A 20568-nucleotide genomic window follows, 5' to 3' on the forward strand; every position below is an offset into this window, starting at 1 on the left:
TTTTAGCACCTTCGATTAATCTGAAAGCTGTGCGTGATGTCTCTGTTGCGAGAGCCTAGCATCTATGATTGTTGCTTTTGATGAGTCGTCGCTTGCAGTAGAACTCTTCGAGGCACGCGATTATCGAAGAAAAATAAAACTCTCGAGCTGCGCGAAAGACCAATCTCGACAACTTTTTACAAGTAATATCGTCGATACTAAAAATGATGAAACACCGCTACCGCATGTTAAAGTCCATATGCAACTCGGTCTCGATCTAATCCTGCCTACGAGCTAGGAACGACGATTTATTACACCAGAGACTTATGCCAGATACTAATCATAATAATCAAGATAACGGTAAGATAGCCTTGCACTAGTCGTTGCCGGGAATAAATAGATTCTACAGCATCGATCTCAAGGAGGACTGACCCCTATATATCCGATGTCCATTTATCATGCTCATCGATAACCGATATATTTATTCGCCTTCAAAATTAGTATAAATGTATATACAATAACTTGAAATTAATTTTTGTTTGCAAAAAAGGGGACTCTTGGAGCTAACTCGTTGGGAAAATGGTAGGATAACGTTTCTGGAACGTCGGTAACGCGATTTCGTGTTCGACGCGTCGCGTCGCGTCGTCGTCGTCGTCGTCGTCGCGATCGTCGGCGTCGATGTTGGCGTCGGTAAATTTTGGAACCGAATGGCGCTGCCACCTTCGGTTGTGCTTGGAAAGCTCCCTAGATTTCAGCCATGTCGTATAGTAAAACGTAGATCAATATTTGCACCCAACGAACCGACATGTTTTCATCGTTCGTAGAGTCGTGATATCGTAGACATTTTTCGAATCATCTTTAAAGTGTAAATGTACGTTTTCCGAACAATTCGTATGTTTCCGAAGAGAACCAGAATAATCCATCCGGTTGGAACGTTAAAGAATAAATTTTCGTTTACATTCGTTACTCTAATGGCCAATTAATTATACATTTATTTACCTTCCAGTTAAACAGCGCTTTGTTTGCATATACGAGAGTCTTCCAGTTGAATAACGATGTCAATTGTTATTATTATTATTATTATTATTGTTGTTGTTGTTGTTGTTGTTGTTGAAATTTAAAATATAAATAAACGTTCTCATAATCGTTACACATTGAATTGCGATTGTTTCATCAGAGGAACATTAATGATTTTTTAAGGTGTAGGTATTATCCCTTTAAATAACAAACTACCGGCCATTTATATATTCGTCCAAGAATCGTTGCTTATGAACTTTAAATTTCATTTTCTCGTCTTACAAGCAAAAACGAAATAAAGTGCTCAGTCCTGGGCGAAAAACGCGACGCGCAATTTTCTTATTTCGTGGGCCGTACGCGTAACTGTAATTCTAAGTAGTATACGCGTATACATGGTCAGACACGGTCAAATTGCAGTCTATGGTGTACAGCATATACTGGTATGATATTGTTTGTTCGACGAAAATACAAGTTCGAGTTAACGGTTAAATTTATAAATACTATATAATTTCCATTTATATGTTTACGTTACAGATTATCACGAAAATTCAACTGAAATATAATCATTTCTTTTTTTAAAGAGACACAAACGTCATCGTGGAAATGTTATTAAATAGAAATGCGTTGCTATTTTAGAAAAAACGTTATTCGGTCGTGTTATTTTAGCGAGATGTAAATTTCGCTTGAAATGCGACTCGACTAAAAGCTGTCCGGAACATTCTGCAAATGTAAATTACAGATTAATGGAAGTCGGCGTAATCCTTCATTAAAACAACGCCATTTCGCGTAGCAGAAAAAATGTGAAATATTTCGCGTATTCGATTAAAAGTAAATATGACGGACAAAAGATTAAATAATACTATCACCAAAGTTTAAAAAAAAATTTGCATATAAAGGCATCTTATTAAAATTAAAATATAAAATTTTAATTTTGCTCTTTCGATCGCTGGATGACACGAACGAAATAAACTAAATAGACTTGAAGTCTTCTTGGCGATAAGAATTTCTTGTCCACGAAATAAAAATAGGTAAATAAAAATAGGTAAATAAAAATAGAAAAGAATGAAATGAAATAAAGTAAAATAAAATTGGTGCACTAGAGCGTTAATGATTCGTGTCTCGTGGCGGAAGAAACGACTTTCCTTGGAATTAACTTGTAGGAGTATCGCAGTTTCCGGGATTTATCTGAGAGCGGTGTTCCGCTAGAGCAAATCGAAGTTCTTGTGCGATGCCGAGTTATTTCGACGAATGAACGAACCTAGAATTCCGATCGGCCCCAGGAAATATTTTCAACTGAAAGGTACGCGACGACTTATCGAGAATCGTGGAGCCGCGAAATTAACGAATCGAAGTTTTCCCTTCTTCGCAACGCTCGTTTCGGTGATCCTTTTTCCGATAGGAAGTAGAATCTAAGACCTTTTCCGAAAACCAAACACTGACTCGTGGAAACTACCCGAATGGAAATATATATAATGTTGTGTGTGATGTGTGACTGTGATGACGTAGTTTAATTTATCCTATTCGTTCTGGTAGTTTGGAAAGTTAATCATGGTGTTTTCGTCGCTCGTCGAACAAGAAGAGGAAAAGATTGATTCTCGCCGGATAATTCGGCTACCGTTTCAGCCCGCGTAACATGATATTTTCCTCTGTCTCATTTTTAAGTTTTATCTCGCTTTTCAATTACACTAAGAACCATTTCGTTAGCCGAACTCGTTGGAACCTCCTACTGGACCAGGTTAATTCAAATTTCGAGATAGAAACATTTGTACAGAGCGGCCAATTACAGCGTACAGTACAACTATTAAGAGAAAATGGTATTTATCGTTCGGATGATTCAGAAATAATCCGAACTGTACCGAATGTATTCCCTGGTTCTATTTACCGAGAGAAATGAAAATAACGAATCGAGAGGATATGAAACATCGAGAATGCGGTGGTCTCGAGTCTGCAACAGTGCAGCATTCGATCGCGGATCAGCCAGCAATTTTCGACTCGTAAGCGTTTGAAATAAATCTTGACTTGACAGTCTTTGGCTGAAATGACATAGTCGACAGGCTCGAGTTGTGCGCTCATAGGAGAAACGCTTTCGTCGCTACTGCGACAAGTTTGGCCCATGGTTTTGCCATGAAAGCTTTCACGAATGAGGGAGGTACGTTCGAGGCTGACGAACGGTAAGTCCTATCGGAACGAGCAGCTTTTCTCGTGCAATGACAATCGCGCAAAGGGCAAGCACTTAGCTTGTATTAAGCGAAAAGAGGCGGGCCTGCGAAGTAAAAAGGAAACGGAGCATGCTCGTCAGAGGTTTCTTCGAAAGCAGGAAAGGTCGAGCTACCATACCTAGAGCCTTTATCGCCTGCCGTGCGCGGAGAAACGGCAAAGAGTCTTTGCGAGGAGCTGAAGCGATCGAACCGATCGTTAGAGAAAGCTGTCACGTTCGACTGCAGAGGAATCGAGTTAACTCTTTCCTTTGCGCTATTTAAGTTCTCGCACTTGGAAGAGACTTATTTCGAGCACCGAGCGTTGGTACTGTTAGATCGAGGCGGCGCGGCGCGACGCGGCAGTCAGTAATCGTGGAAAGCTAATCGGGTTTGTTTAAAAGGGAATCGCTAACGATCCAATTCAGAAGAAAACACGAATCGATGAATCGAGTTTCTTTGTTGATCCGTCGTGTTAGAAGCTTGCCAAATACGACGGAATAAATAATTCCTTTTCTAACGAAAGATCGACAACGCTCTTTACGATTTCGATTCGCGTGACCGAGCTATGGTTAAAATGGAGTTGATGGCTTTGTTCCAAAAACGAGTATTTCTACAGTTGTTGCGTAGATCGATCCGAGCCGAAAGGAAATATTTACGAATGAACGTTGCGATATTCTCTTGTGGTTTGTTTCGCCACGGTCGCGGCCGCGGTTGGAAAGCAAGCGCGTGGGAATGAGATTTCCATCAGAATCTGCAGATGGCCGCTAATATTCGTGTCGATCGATACATATTCGATGCATTCTAAATGAAAAACTTGTAGCCGATGAAACGCAAGTTGAACGTCTAACTGTCCGATATCGACTCGTCATTTTATTTCTCAGTTTTCACTATTATTCCGCGAATTCACAAAATTATTTATTCGCTCGCCTTTTGTACCGTTTCCCGTTTCTCTTTCGCCTTGCTTTAATCGTAAGGTCTTTCTTATCTTCGAGTTCAATTCTTGCGTCCTCGTTTGTAATTATGCAAGGTGACTCGTTTTATTCCAATGGTTTTTCATTATTTAAATTAACATTGGCGGAAAATGCAGTTTCATTCGCAGTTGAAAAAAGCCGGCGAGGCTGCGTGTTACGATCGAACGTGCGATCTCGGAAATTGAAGCAGGTAAGCAAGCTCTAAAAATCCTCGTCATCGCATCGGGAGGATCCCGTTGACCCGTCAACAGCTTTCCTGTCACGTTCCGAGGCCACTGACCACCGAAACCAGCGTCTTCGAAATTACACGCGAACGCATTCACCCCGAGAGGGATGGCGGCGACGCACGCCAACGACACCGCGGTCCGAACGATTCTCCCTCCGAAGCTAAAATCCCGAGGCTCAGCATCCCTATTACCCCTATCAGCAACTGTTCGCAACGTCTGGTACCGGCGCGGCCGGCGCGGTGGCACGTCTCTACCGTCGAGCGGGTAGAAGCAGGACATAGAGCATGCTCGCGCGGCAGCGGGTGAGGACCGCGGCGTTGGTCTGGTCTGGGTTCGCAGGAGGGCAGCTCGACGCTGCTCTGCTGTTCTCTCAGTCGGACAGCACGCGCGACCTCGAGCGGATCGCGAACGCTCGATCCGTGACTTTTTCCGCGTAACGATCGTGGATCGTGGATCGTGGATCGTGGATCGGTTGTTGTCCACGAGCGGAAATGCGGGAGCCGATGTGTCCCGATCGGCCGTGGAGAAACTCGTGCCGCGATCGGTGTTTCGTTTCGCGTTGGTGATTTTGTGGGAACCCAGGAACGAGCACTCGAAGGATAATCGAGGTGAGGCTGTGAGCTGTGACACACTGCGGAAGAGTCCTTCGAATAGGGTCGCTTGCATCGAAAGGGTCTTTGGTCTCTTCGCAGATGAAACATCGAATTCGATTAGATGTGAATTGATTCGGTGATTCCGAGATCTTTGGCGTCCGGCGATTAATATCGGTGCTCAGCTAGCGTTGTACTAAACTTTGAATTTTTCTTGTAACTTGGAATGTTATCGCGCACAGAGTCAAACGGTTTTCAGAATTAATCGCTATCTCGTGGGGCACGATATTCCCTGGCCAATAAGGTTGTCAAGTACTCGCTGGCAACACTCGAGCTGGATGTTCGGAGTGGCGTGTTTTTCAACGATGCGACGCTACTACCGAGAGCGAAAAGTGGACTGCGGCGTGCAAAGATAATGGCCATTTCATCGGTTCCCATCCAGTTTTAATCGACCAACTTTATTCTTAACTCGGAAGAGAAGAAACATGTATACATCTCGCGATACCCATTATTTTTCCTATTTTTATATCGAACGTACATATGCACCACGCACTACAACTTCAACCAAGAGAGGCGTACCCGTCATTGGAAAATTCTTTCACTTAGCGCATTCGAAACTAACAAGAACGCTCGATTCAAATTATTCTACATCGCTCCTCCCTATGTGTTCGTCGAGCGGTCGACTGTTTAACGAACAAAAGAGTCGACGACAGCTCGAGAATCGGTCAAGAAGATTTCAACGTGAAAACTGTGAAACTTTTACGAGGCTAATCTTGCTCCCCGATTACGAAACTATCGGTCGCCGTGACTTTGGATCCATCGAGGTAACGAGGACGTTTACACTTATTCGAAGATGAAGCGAGAGCTAAGACGACCTAGAAAAATGACGATACAGTCGCACCTCTGATTTCAACGTACTTACCATCGGCACGTATGCAAGCGAGCGTCGAAAGGACTCTTCCGACCCTGATGTCTATTTTACCTCGCGAATGATTCCTTTTCTTTTGGAGTACCTACGGTCACCGTGTATCACCTTCCCCGCGAGAAGGTTAAGAGCTTAAGGGTTCTTCCAGAGGCACTGGAACGCGATAAAACCGACGTTTCGCGCTGTGCTGGCTCGATTGTCGTAACCATTGACGGAGAATCGATTATTTCGCTAGGGTACGCGTTAAACGATTACGACGAATCATCGGCATCGGATACGAGTTACAAGTGTCAGATATGCGATACACGACGTTGTAGCGTGAAATATTTTTGGAAAATCGACTTGTTTTTAATTTGATTTTTGTTCAGCTGGTAGAAGGTTCGTTAAACTGTTTTTCCGATATTCTCCAGTCTAAGAACATGTACGAAGGGTTGACCTAGAAAAATTCCTGCTAAGCGTAAAAAACTAGATGAAACTTGCAGTATATCCGCGCAATACTCTTTCCCTCGACTACTTTAATGGAATCACTTTCTGTAAGGTTTGTTCGCATTCAAATCCACGAGCATGTAACGAGAACACTCTTGAGGATATTCATTGTAGCACAGCATCCGAAACGAGTACTTGGTACGATGCTAGGCGAAAAACTTGATTGAAAATATTTGATTGAAAAGATTATTCATTGAAGATGTGTAGGGGTCGATAATTGCTGGAATTTAGAATAGGCTATATTTGATTGATCGGATAGCCAAGTGATACGTACAGATTGTTCGATGATAGAAATACAAAGGTTCGTTAGAGTTGCTAAGATTCCGATGACCGCGACTTCTCGAAAATCGTTCTATTTCTGCTCGTGGCATTTGCGTTGGATCTTCTGACGGCGCGGCGCGTTCGTTCGTCACCGCTATGACAAAACGCCGGCCGCGTAAATTCGAACTAACGGAGGAAGACGACGTCGACGTGACGGAAATCCATTCGAACCATCTAGCATTGCCTCTAACGTCCAACTGCTCGTTTGAATCAGCGCTGTCAGCTGGCGTTGTAACGTGGGAATGTGTATCGCGCGTGAAATGTGGAACGACGCGACGCCGACGCTGTGAAGAGCAACAGCTGCATCGAAGAAAGAATCTAAAGCTGGAATTGCTTTAAAGAGTGAGCTACTTGGGCTCGACACCTAAATACGATTCAATTCCTTGGATAGCGATACAATTTGTTCGCACCACTCTTTCTTTCGTTTCGTTACGTTATAGACCGTCCACTTGGAGTGGTTACAGTAGGTAAAGTAACTATAGGCAAGCTAGCCACGGTGAAATCAGAAACCGCTGTTACCTCCGAAATCCATTTTGTAAACGAATCATTAGGATGTCCTATGTCTCAGCCTATAGACTCTCGACGCACTCGAGTAAATCGCGAAAGAGACGATTAATTTGGTACGCAGCCGTAGCTACGATTCAAGTTTCCGTGTAGGTTTTTCGGACGGTCGGTGGATCCCGATTGTGGATAGTTTTGGGGTATCCTGGACGGACGGTTGCGGTTGGCGCGATTGCCAAGTTTCGAGACAGTGAACTCTAAGTCGTTTCACAGGAATTTTCGCCGAGGCGTTAAATGTTGTGGCAGACGACGCCGACGTGACGATTTAGTTTACGGAATGAGTTTGTTACGGGGTACCTACACTCACCGCAAAAAGTATTAAACGTCGACAGGCTTGAAGAATGAATCTGTTAGCAGCATAGCAAGTAAACTAGGAATTACCGACTTGAACGTTTATTAAAAAATAAACTGTACTCGTTTATATTGCAATTACTAATATCGTTTGTTTATCTATGCGAACATTACGCGTCGTTTATTAAGTAAAACGAGTAAACGATTATGATGTTATCTTTATAATTTTTCGTTGACATGCTAATTACGCTTGGAGAAATCTTTTTCGCTCACGTGTAGGAATACAAGTATTTTCCCCCAACACTCCTCGACGGAAATAAACAATGTTTCCTCTGGCAGGGAACTCGTGCTGCACGCTGGTTCGTTTCAAAAATAAATTCTTATTCTCGGTTCCTGTCGCATCTATTCGCAACGTCCCTTCGAATATTTTACCTCCGAGCGAGATGATCTTTCGACGCGCTTTCCGAAAATCTGTTGCTTCCGGTGTCATTGAAGTTAACTGTAAATTTGATGGAATATCGATGAGCCAGTTCTGCAGCTCGGCTCGGCTCGGTTCAGTTCGATTCAGCTCGATTCGAGAACAGCGGATTAACTTAAGCTCTCGTTTCAAGTGGAAATTTGGGCGTTGATTGGCTCCCTAAACAGATCAAAGTTTTCGCCTTTACTTTAGAATCTAGAGTGCGGTATATTCGAATATTATATCGGTCGAATAGCTCTGTTCTATTTGTAAATGTTTCACGAGAACAGTTCCCGACTCTGCTCTCAAAATATCGTTATCGACACTAAAATGACCAATCATTTTGCAACATTTTCCGACTTTACGGAAAATTTACCGCTGCGCTGGCTCCTAAAATTACATCGGCAATTTGTTCAAGGTTATCGCGGCAATTATTCCACGCGTTGACAAAGTATAGTAAAATCCTTGACAGCGGATTTGGCATTTGTTCTACATTTTCAAAACAATTCGCCAATTGGCAAATAGGAGATCCGATCATTGGCTGGCACTTGGCAGAAATAGGCAAAATTTGTGTATAGGTTACGTTTTCGAATAACGAATAAATATCACCTTTTCGCAAGTTTAATCTTGATACGCACGAGGTAACGGTGCATACGGTGCATACGGTGTATACGGGGTGCATCGATGCAGGTCACAACGGTTCGCGTCGATGCACGTTACTTGGAGTCCATCGAAAGCGAATACGTTTCGTAGCTTCGGAAACCTACCTATAATCGAGTTTCCAGTGAAAAGTTCGTCATCTTCTCGGCTAATAAGCGACGAGACACCTTCTCAAGACATCTCTGACCGGAAGGATGCTAGCTCCTAAAGCTGCAAAGTTGGCGAGGACTCGCGCACTCAATTAGTTACGTCACTTGGACGATTCGAATCTTTAACCATATGGATATATCACGATTTTATCTGTGAGAAAATGCCGAGGGAAAAGTAGAATAGACTAATGACATTGCACAGTGGTCTGGCATACGAACAAACAAATTAACAGAAATCGATGAGCCGGTCGTTCGATGTCAAGGAGACGATGAAACTCGTGAAATACACAGAAATATCATAACACGTGATAGTAATTGCTTTGCCAGTTGCAACTTTGTCGTTCAAGATATCAGTCTACCGGGCACGTTAACGTTGAAGCAATCAATCATCGTTAATTGTAACATGTCCTACGTCCGGTGTTGCGTTGCCACATTTACCACGACCCTCGATCTTTATCGGTGTATCATACTCGACATCGGTTGATACGATTATATCCAGACGCAAATAGAATAATTATCCCGTAATTCCCGTATTCGTATGATAAACCTAAAGACCTGTGCTTGAATTAATATATATTTAAGGATAGATAAAACGTGATGATCGTCAGCTCTAAAACCACGGGGCTTGAAAGTAATGTCCATTTATGCGGTCTCCGGAAAAGGCACAGATAGGAAAACTACGCACGCAAACCATTATCTCACAGTTTTTTGCTTGAAAGTGTCTCGTGGTTTGCGAATATGCGAATGTATGCCTTGAAAATACGATTTAATAATGAACCATGCGCTCGCGTAGCAAAAGCACCGATGCATCATCGTTGGATGCATAGTTAAAACCATGCTTTCAAAGTGCTAGTCAATTTTTCATGAAACGTTGCGCTATGCCACATACAATCTTTTCCACAACCATCTTTGTGATACTACAATAGTATTACTTGGTAAACTACTTTTTACGAACCAATTTGTTCTGCCCGTATCGAACAGAGTTTAGACAAAATATCGTTTCGTTTCACCAGAATAGGTGTAGATGCATCCAGTTTTAATTAAACCAATGCTTGCTTGCACGCATGGAATAGCGGTATCGCGGATCGATTCTTTTTCACTGGTAGAAATTTGCGCTTTTGTAATTTTCAATTATTATCACATTCGGAAACCGTTTGGAAACCATTCGAATTCCCGAGCTGTGGCTAGAAACAACTTGAACTTTTAAAATTACTGTACGAGTAAATCGTAGCGTCTCGCTCGAACCTAGTTTTATTTAGTACTAAAAGTTTTCAAATATTGTATGTAGATTCTTCGAACTGTAGGTGACAAATGAAAATAGTTTCACTTGTTTGCTATTGAAAAATTGATTGGTCGCTGATAAACTGTCAGACTGTCGCGAAGAATAACTTTTAAATGTTGTTTGGCAAATATTTACCTGCGAAGTAACGAACAGGAACACGACAAGCTTATGCCAGAAGTAGGATTAATTATATTTTCATGAAATCTTTTGGCAAGAAATACGTACGTATATGCTTACCCTTTGAAGCTGAAAGCGCTCGACGGATGTCTCTTTGCAACCCTCTGCTTTGATTGTGAGGGCAAATAGTGTTTCCGGCGTTCACATACTTAAATAACCCTCGCTGGAATACATATTTACTGCGTTTCCGTGATATGATGCCAAAGGATAAAGAGTACGAGAAAGAATCCGATTTCATGATTCACCTTTTACTTTAAACTAAATATATATTATATTATATTATATTATATTATATTATATTATGTCGTCTTATTATTATTTCGCGAATGTTTAGTACTGTATTAGTGCTTAATCGAAAAAGAACAAGTTACATGTTCGATGTGGCTCGAACCATAATAATTAAGAGATCAAGAAAATCATGAATTACGCTATGCTCGAGACTGATGCATCGAAAACACTTGCAAACGTTTAAACTGATTTATTGATCGCGAAAGCGTGCGTGTCGTGCTTGCGAACGCCCGTTGACGACGTTCAACATCGATTTTCAAACGGTTCAACCTGATTCGAGCTCGTTATTCATCGTTGTAATCAACGATTTTGCATCAGAGACAATGTACCTATAATCGTGCAGCTTGCCCCGGTTCTGTCACAGTTGCGTTATTATAAATATATACTGGATCGTCGAAATAAATATTTGTCAATTTTCAACGGACACGGACAACTTGGATATACGTGTATGATCTGTTCCTAACGCGTACTCTACGACAAACATGAAAAGAGATATAGCCAGTGATCATTTATCAGCAGAACAGCGTAATCGCTCACACTTGAATCTACGATGGGAACTCTCGCAACTCCTTTTCCGAATAAATAAATTGTTTACTGCACGTAGTAACGTAGTACGAGTATGGGTGTCAGGAGAAACAAATTGCAGCTTGTAAATCGATTCTCGTTAAAAACTGTAAATCGCGCGAAAAGTTTCGATAGTATGTGCTTTATAGTAGTATTCAGCCTCGATAGATTTGTTCGAGATCAGAATGACACCCGCCGAGGAAGGAAAACGATTTTCTTTCCCAAACAATTTACTTGGTTACCACTCGTAAATTGAATTAGAGTAACGACTTTACGGGTAGACGATGATATGTCCATATGTATGTATATGTACATGTATATGTATATGTACATGAACATGTATACGGTGTGACCGAGTAACGTATACGAGCAAACACCAGAAGATTCCTAGGTTTGTTTGGAAGAGAAAAAAGCAAATTTCAATTTTTCACACAGAGAATGTTTTACTCGCAGACTTAACGATAATTGGAACAAATAATCGAAACGTAAATTTGGCTAAATTCGTTTATGCCAGATAAGCGATGAAACATGGTCTGACATTTTCATCGATATGTTTGATGGTCTGTGCAGCAGTAATGCGCAGCAGTAATGCGCATCAGTCCTTAAAATATGAATTTGCATGAGTTTCTACCTCAACGATATCGTTGCATTCCTATTTTCTTTTGCGAGACGTCATTTTTCAAGCATGCACATATTCGCACACATTGTTACTCGTACCTTCGTTATTTTTACGGCTATTTTTCCCGTATTCTTCATATCGGAAAGAGTAATATTCGATGGAACAGAAATCGATCGTTGGACGGTTGACAAGGTATGGGATACCTTAAACCTTAAACGAAACCTCCGACACATTTCTTCATTTTAATCTTAACTTACTCTGTAAATTACTGTTACTTATTGTTAAACGCACTGCCATGTATATCCTCGTTTATATCGTACGTCAAACGATTGCTTTATTTTGCTTAACAATTTGTTCGAGCACAAGGAACGTTATTACTGTCTTTGTATTTTACAATTACATAACCGTAATCGTTATTTCTTGGTAGGTACTATTTCGTTGAAATAATTCTTTGTATGCAATTGTTTGTTCCGTATGCGGTTTTATTTGCAACCAATGCTGGTCCGCGAGTAAAAGGCGCGTTTGCATCAAGTCAGATTCGCGGAGATTACTCTCGGGGAAGTGTTCGAGGACTCGCGATGATCGATAATATTATTCAAACAACAAGCTCGTTAACGGCGAGTTTACTTCCGATGAGATTTCCCGAGTGCGCTTGGAATGGCCATCTTTTTCTTGGCAACTTTAATTTTCGCTATCTACTTGGAAATCTGTCGATTTGTTGGTGATAGGTTAGGGCCACAATAACGATTGCTTGTACTTTGTTGACTGTTGTTGATTCTGTTTAAAGTGCGTTAGGCTATCGCAAACGATATAAAGAAGATTGTATTTCGAATCGATGAGAGGCTCGAACAAACAAACTTTTTATTTTGTCTGTTTCCGAATATTCGACGAACGAAAAATTGTTTCTTATAAACGAAATATACATATATGTAGTAGGTAGGTGATACAGGTGTTTTATTTGAATCGGTCTCGATGCACAAAACGACTCTGGAGACAATGACACGAGGCGCGGTATAGTTTGAAAGTTGACCAACGCAATGCTCGATAATTGATTAGTGCCACCGTTTTGCCCGACTTTTCCCTACTTCCTCTAAATGGTAAATAGCGGCGCAACAAACGGACGCGTCGCACAGTCGACTTCCTCCAGGCCACGAGGGTGTATGAATTTCAAATTAAAGCCTCGAGGCTGCATCATTCGCGAGTCCTTGAAGCTTTCTGGCCTCGATTCCCGTCATCCTCGATGCTGACACTGCGCCAACCACGACCGCATTCCTGGCTGACTCGATGGCCCCCCCTGGTCTTACATCTTCGCTTTGCGATGCCTGCTGTGAAATAAATTTGTCAATAACACCCGCATGGATTCCATTTCTGACCTCCGACAGGCCTCACCAAGTCGCTTATTTACCGCATAAAAAGCATTTACTTATTAAAGGGAAATTCTCAAGAATTTTGAATGAAATATTCCAACTAATCGAAAGCCGGGACAGTTTTTAAACCAGCTAAATCTACATACTTTACTCGAGAAATATTTCAACTTTTTACAAACGAATAGTCTGCGTTGATATTGTCGGTTGTGTCGTAATTTAGGAGACAGCGACATACATACGCGTATATTCCATTCTCGCGGATGGAAAGAGAACGCACATACGACATCTGCGACGAGACGAAACGAGCTCGGCATAGAAAGCGACTCTACCCGCCCACCAGAGGGAAACTTTCTCCTATCGCGAACTGTAAATCGCTGTGGATTCTCAAGGGTCTTGTTTGAATGGAGATGTCGCCTGCCCAGTAGAAATTGCATTTCCTTAAACCGCCTACTTTTACCTCGTCGTCTGCTACGAACCAAAGGGACCCTCTAAACCAGATGTATACGCAGTCAATTCGATAAATAAGTCGACAGAATTTCTCTCTCCAAGAGACCATGATATCCTATTAGTATATCACGTACAAATTTTTATACTTTAATAACTTTATTCGTACGAAAAGAAAATTCCCGTACGCTGTACTCGTCCTCGTAGCTCGTACAATACATAATATAATATTATATTATAAACTAATAACGTACTCTGTGCTTCTTTGCATTCGTTAAACAAGTATCGCAATTACGTGAATTATAATTTCAGCACGCTGAAATCTTGCGAAACAAGCTTCCCTAAGTTACTTCCGTTTCGCTGGTAATTTAAAGTTCAAGGTGGCAGAAGTTTGCAATTAATTAGCAGTAACGAGAGCTTCTACCGAGCTTGAAGCCCGTTAAACCGATTTTTTATCATTCAATCAGAAATGATTGGTATCGAAATGCTGTGGAAATGATAAAACGGCGAGGCAATTTTCAATAAATTGAAAATCAGTTTAATTTGTGTCTCTTTAAATTCGTCGTAGAAAATTATATTCACAGATTTGAAATCGATGTATGCCAGGCGAGACAACCATAAAAATTGCCATTGTCGGAGAACGCGAATGTAGAAAAGAACATCGAATATGACGAGAAATTTGTTCAGACTATTATTCCGAGTACGCGGGTCCTTCCGGCTTCGTTTCTTCTTATTTCCCGTATCCCTTTCATCCCCCGTAATCCTATCAAGCTGGCGACGTGAATTCTGTTCCAGCCAGGAATACGGAATCCTGGCCAAAGGACGCGACAGGGTTTCCGCGAGAAATCTCAAAAGAAAATTGATATTGTGAGATGCTCGATGTTGGCAAACCTTTTACGGGGTTGGCGTCGAAGATGGCACACGATATAAAACACCTTCTCTTCCCGTGTGTTTCGTTTCTGTGAATTTTTTATTTTTCAAACCCGTTGATTGCATTTCGCTTAATGCAATATTTTTTATTTTCGATTACTTTACTTCTATCGGCCAGTTTGTTCTCGTTGCTCGCCACTTTCCTCAATTGATGTACGTTTACGCGTAGATTGTCTCTGTTAATTTGAATTTCTGTACGAGAAGCTCCTTGGATAGCTTACCTTTACCCACAAACCTTTCCAACACAAGTCAAGATTGACAGTGAAACGTGAAACTTGCAGATCCTTGACCCTTCTCCGAAGACTCCCTGATATGTTAGAGGAACTGTCGCCAGGATTCTCCGCTAACTCTGACAAACGACCGTCTTTGGTACAGTTACGTCGGATCCTGCAACTGCTCGCCCAATCTCCGTACCGCGCCGGTTACCGCGCCGCGACGTACGCTAATTCACGACTGCTAAATTCTTGTCACATCGACACCTTGTTTTCCAGTATTATTTTTCTGTTATTCCAGAAGAAAATTTAGCGTTTTTCGAATACGAGAAAATTCATTGGCGAACCTGCAAAAAGTGGCTCGTTTTATATCGACATACCCAAAGAGAAAAAGCGTCGAGTCTTGAGAATCACGTGTCGTGATAAATACCGTCAGAGAAACGCGAAACGATTTACCGTTTTTTTTTTTTTCTTTCCGACGCGACGTTCCGATTTCACACTTGTGTCGAAACGCGAAAAGTGGAACGAGTTTGAGAAACTGGATATCAGTGACGGAGGCCGCGTAATGTTCCCTCGAAATTCGATAGTAAGATAGATCGGGCTAATTCTCCCCGATAACGGAGAGCAGAGATTCCGGTGATTCCGAATCCGCGATATTCCTAATAAATGCATTTATGCGTTATGAGCTACTTTTCTAACGAATATATCGATCGGTATGCAATCGTTGCAAATAAACGCGAGAAAATCTAATTATTTTCCCGTTTAATATATTATATCGTAAGTTGAGTTTGTATTATTTGTTCGAGTCCGAGAAAAGATTGTTCGACGCAATTATTAATTAAATACCTATGCGCTTTATATTTGACGATGATTAAGATCGTTGAATCGCGGACACGTTGTTGAACGTTCCAGTAAAGTTTGCCAAGCATTACGTCGCTGTAAATGATCGAACATTGATGGTTAAGCCATGCATGCGAACAAATTTCCAAAGGTTTGATCGATGTATGCAGTTGGCTGCAGTCACGGAGTTGCATACTATCGCGACGATTCCAGTTCGTAGAGCGTAGCTATTGGGTGACCTAGAACTTTGGCAATCCGGGTAAACCAGCTGGTGTTCTGGCCTGGCGTTGGCCTGGCCCGGCCTATGAAGCATCTAAATCATCCGGAAACAGGCTCGAGTAGAAGCTTCGCGTGGAACCAGAAGCTTATTCGGCCGATAAGGAAGTTGCGAGCTGAAATTAACCCTCGGTGGTGAACGTTTCGATCTTATTCTCGTTCTCCTTGTAACGATCCCGTTTGCGTGAAACTTTGCGTATCTTTCATTTCCTGCACCGACTTCTTCAGAAACGATCGATACAAATTTGAATATTTTTCAATGTAATTCAAATCGTATACTCGAGAATAGTCGAGCGATACTCTGCGATTCGCGAAGCATTTCGAATTTTTGACGAAAAGTTCAATCGAAAGCGTGACATGAAATTTAGTAGAGTAACCGTGACCCTAATGGTGGTTCTAACCTCGGCCTCGGTCTAATTTCAACAAGTTTTGGACTTACGTACGACTAGGCCTTTCGCCTAACGTGAAAAGAAACTTTCCGATCGAGCAATTTTACGTATAGTATGTACTAGGAGATGATAGTATGTACTGAGATTCGATCACAGCAACAATCCTGAAACAGTTTTGATTTTATCATTAGAAGATGTTCCTCGGCAATTTTCGTAAAAGCTTGCCCTTAACGGAGAATCGATAGGTAAACTGCGAGTGCACCTATATGTATTTGTAATCCAATGGAGCGTGCAATCTTGGATTTCGATCGCGTTTTCGCTATAGCCAATAAGAGACCAGAACACTGTGACGCAGAATCTGATAGTAGCTCCGAGTAACATTATTTTTAAGTTGAATCGTTATTACTGTACGATAACAAATCTGAAAAGATCTGTGTCAAGTTACTTTAAACCTGAATTGTGTTTTCTTTTGGTAAGAATATATTTTTCTTGAAAACAAAACATGTTTCGTAAACGTTGACAAATTATTTCAATTGATTTCGATTGAAAAAGATTCGAGTAAGGTGAACGATTAGAGACACTTGTATCGAGAAACAAGATTACTCGAGGCGTACAGGTATCGTCAACTATCAAGCTATCGGATTTTGTCTGACCAAAGCAATCGAATCCGAGCCGGTGAACGCTCGTCTGCTCGACAATAGCACCACTCTTTGGCTTCAATTAGAACGGCAAGTAAGTTTAGTCTAGAACATGACCGGTGATGAATCCACTCTACACTCCGGGCATCGTTTTCTAGCACTTGTTTCAACAAAGAAAACTAGCGAGCTGCTAGTGAGCCATGCCAGTGGAAAACAAACAAAGATGTATGCTTATGAGGCGGATGAAGCTACGAGGAACGATGTAAAACAAGCTTATAAATCAGCTGGAACGAGTGATTTACGGTTGGCTGTCTCGAGTGAATTAATATCTAGCTGCTGTTCGTTCGGAAATCATTTTCATACTTTATTCGAACGTATCTGGACGTTAAGGTTACTGCGTGTGTGACTCGGTTTACGGTTCCATTGGCAGACAATTCCTACCGGCAGTGATACTATGGACGCCGACGGCGACGATCACAAATTCTGATGCTAGACTGCGTTCTACCGTTTCATTAAATCGCAATAGCGCTAAGATTGCCAATTGCCTGGTCATATTTGATATCGGTATTAGAGGGTTTTAACAGTTTTTCAAGTATCGTATTGAATATACATATTTTATATGCACGCATGTGTGCCATCGCATCGATCCGATCGTACAACTTGTATTTCGACCAGTTGCATCGGTTCGCTTCGCATACCCGGTATATCGAAGTGAAACAGCTATGCCTGTTTTATCCGCTTCATCGATTCCAACATCTGCTTCGTCTGTTTTCTGTTTCGTAAACTCTCTGTGTTCTGCTTATTCTAGCCGTAATGTAGTAGATACCTAATATCTACACCCGTCACCCGTACATCTGTTCTAGCCGTGCTGCCGACTCCGTCAGTAGACACTTGCTCATAAACATCATAATTTGGCGAAGCAGAGTTTAACTAACGAATTAAATCAGCAAATACTTACGGAGCTTACCATCGTCGTCAGTTTCTGCTAAAAGAAGCCCATCCCGTCCCAGCATGGGACACGGATAGCTGGATAAACACGTATTTAGAAACGCGGTCCAGGTGATGGTCTCTCATCGAGGCCACCATGAATATCCAACAATACGAAGGTTTTCCATCGCAATTGAGAAATTTCCACCTCTTTCGAGACCTATTCGAATTATACACGACACTTTGAACTCGAAGCTCGACATTATTCTCGCGTCTTCTTTATTCTCGCATCAGTCGTATTTGATCTGCATTTATGAGTTACGCGAGACGTACGGTCCATCTAATTTTTAACCAACACGTCGTCCTTTCGTTTTATTCGAGGATTGTTTTACCGTCGTGTCGCGTCGTCTCATAACTTCGCTTTACGCGCATTTTCCTATTTTACTATTATAATATAATACTTGGTTTATCACGTTTGTCGCTACAAAGCATTTACGAGCATACGGTTGACTCGATGCGGTGGTTAGGACACACAGAGTTTACGCATCAGACGGAACATACGCAATAGGCAGATTTGCAATTAATAAAGCAGATAGTAGAATACAGGAGCATAGGCAGAGCTGATGAATAGGAAACGAAACGGCACGTTAAAACCGTGTACACCGTGTAAATATAATTTCGCTTTGTTACCTCCCTCGAAGAGCAACAGCGATTGAAATAAAAACGTACGACGGTAATTAACGAAACCAAGTATCGACTCGCTCGCCGAGTAAGCTCTAGTTTAAAATTCAATCGAGCATGTTTGGAAACTCTGAACTGAAAGTCTGCTGAAAATCACAGAGGTTGAAATTTCCTGAAAATTCTCGTATCAGCCTGGGAGATCGATAGCGTTCGTTCCCCCTGAAAACTCAATTACCCGCCATTTTCAAACAACATTTATAATTACCTGAGATATAAATCAGGTAGCATCGTAGCGCGATATAAAAATGGAAATTTGATGCGAACAGAGAGGGAAAGAGAGACTGAGAGGATCAATTAATCATTCATCCCGACTCGTATCGATAATTATAATTAATTCAGCTTATTACATTCCGACCTAATCCGAGTAAAAACAGAAAATTTCGCCGAACAAATCACGTTCCAGTCTGAGAAATCCTCTTTACATCGAATTCTAATATAATAGATATATTTATCTTGATACCGAAAAATGGATAACTATCACCAATGTGATACTTGAAATTATGGTTAGGTTACTCGAATAACGCAATATTCGATATTTGTACATTTGCGCGACACGATCTTTACTCGTAACATATGCTTATCTTAAGAGCTTTTTAACGCTTGATTTATTTATCTACAGATCCACTTAACTTTTCGTAAGTCTCGGGATCTGGCGTCGTTCCAATTCCATTAGACCGCGGAAAATTGCCGTCTAAATTGTAACTTGGACCGGAAAGTCGATCCATTTCGCATCAATCGTCGATTCAATCGTCGTTAGTATCGATTCCTTGGATATTCTCACAAACGGATTAACGCGATTGCCGTGATTCCGGGGTGACGACGACCTAATATCCCTCTTAGCGATCAACTATCTTTACTTACTTAACAGACCGCTCAACCACCATCTAGGAAACTGGTTTCGCGCAAAAAATTTGAAGAAATCGAGCTTGTTTGTCCGAGAGGCACATCAACTGATTCGAGTATTGTATTCCACCCTCTATGACTCAACGAGAAAACAGGACGTAGATTCAATTTATTGCTTTTCCATTGATGGTAAACAGTAGTGTAGTAGTACATGGAACGATAGTAGCTCTCAAGAATCATTCTTGTCACGATTTTTATACTTCTTAAACAATCATCAAGGATTTCAGTGAGAATTTTCGCTTTGCTCGATTGTTTGTTACATTCTATAAGTTCATTATTAACTTTTACGACTCGTCAAGGATAGTATAGATCCTTGTAACAATCAAGGACAATTTTCGTTACGATTTTAGTTGTTATTAACGAATTGTCAACGAATTTCGTGCCAAGGACACGTTGCAGCTGTCGCAAATGCTCGACGTACTCGCGCATCGTTTCCAAAAATTCTTCAGAACTACTTCGATTCAATGAAAATCCTATGGAAATCGGTCCATGAATGTTGCCAAGGATCTAAACTACCTTCCACGAGTGCCAAACTGCATCAATTATGCACCTAATATTGATTAATTAACGATAACTGCAATCCAGGTGGCGTAGACAAAACTACTTTGGAACTATGCTTATCTTAAATTGTTTACAACTATTTAAATAGTGTACAACGATTCAGTCCACTTACAGGAGAAGATTCCCAGAAGCCTAATCTTTAACTTGAGTATGCAAAAGTTCATGAATTACTTGTATATAACCGATAAACAAACGGTAAAGAAATAAGTGTACCCTGCGCATGCGCACTGCTGTTTCTAGCGTCGGCGCTTTCTATCCTTCTCGCACGATATATCTTTCTCTTTCGCACAGTTTCGAGCGTAGACCTCCGCTAGCGTTCTGTTATTCTACTACTGAGGCGGACGCTTCCCTGATCCAACCGCCCAGATAGCGCCACCAGCTCTAGTTCTTGCATTTCTGCGAGAGAGAGATACACCATGCGAGAAGGACAGAGAGCACCGACGCTGGAAACGGCAGTGCGCATGCGCAGAGCACACTCATTTCTTCATCGATTGTTTATCGACTATTAACAAATAATTCATCAACTTTTGAATACTCAAATTAAAGCTTAGGCTTCTGGGAATCTTCCCCAATAAATG

At 41.5% G+C, this 20568-nt stretch overlaps 1 protein-coding gene across 9 annotated transcripts in view; it reads left to right on the forward strand.

The window, feature by feature from the left end:
* LOC128879118 (cAMP-specific 3',5'-cyclic phosphodiesterase) overlaps positions 1 to 20568 on the forward strand; it is a 169632-nt gene that overhangs the window by 58054 nt on the left and 91010 nt on the right. For 3 of the 9 annotated variants that reach the window (XM_054127985.1, XM_054127988.1, XM_054127986.1), the window contains exon 1: positions 4707 to 5000. The exons of 4 other annotated variants lie outside the window; for them this stretch is intronic. The gene's annotated coding sequence lies outside the window, so the exon portion shown is untranslated. Of the gene's footprint in view, positions 1 to 4691; positions 5001 to 20568 lie in introns of those variants that run through there. 2 more of the 9 variants (XM_054127983.1, XM_054127984.1) reach the window with 1 other exon arrangement.

This window comes from Hylaeus volcanicus, chromosome 6 (assembly GCF_026283585.1).
Source record: "Hylaeus volcanicus isolate JK05 chromosome 6, UHH_iyHylVolc1.0_haploid, whole genome shotgun sequence".
Classification (NCBI taxonomy): domain Eukaryota; kingdom Metazoa; phylum Arthropoda; class Insecta; order Hymenoptera; family Colletidae; genus Hylaeus; species Hylaeus volcanicus.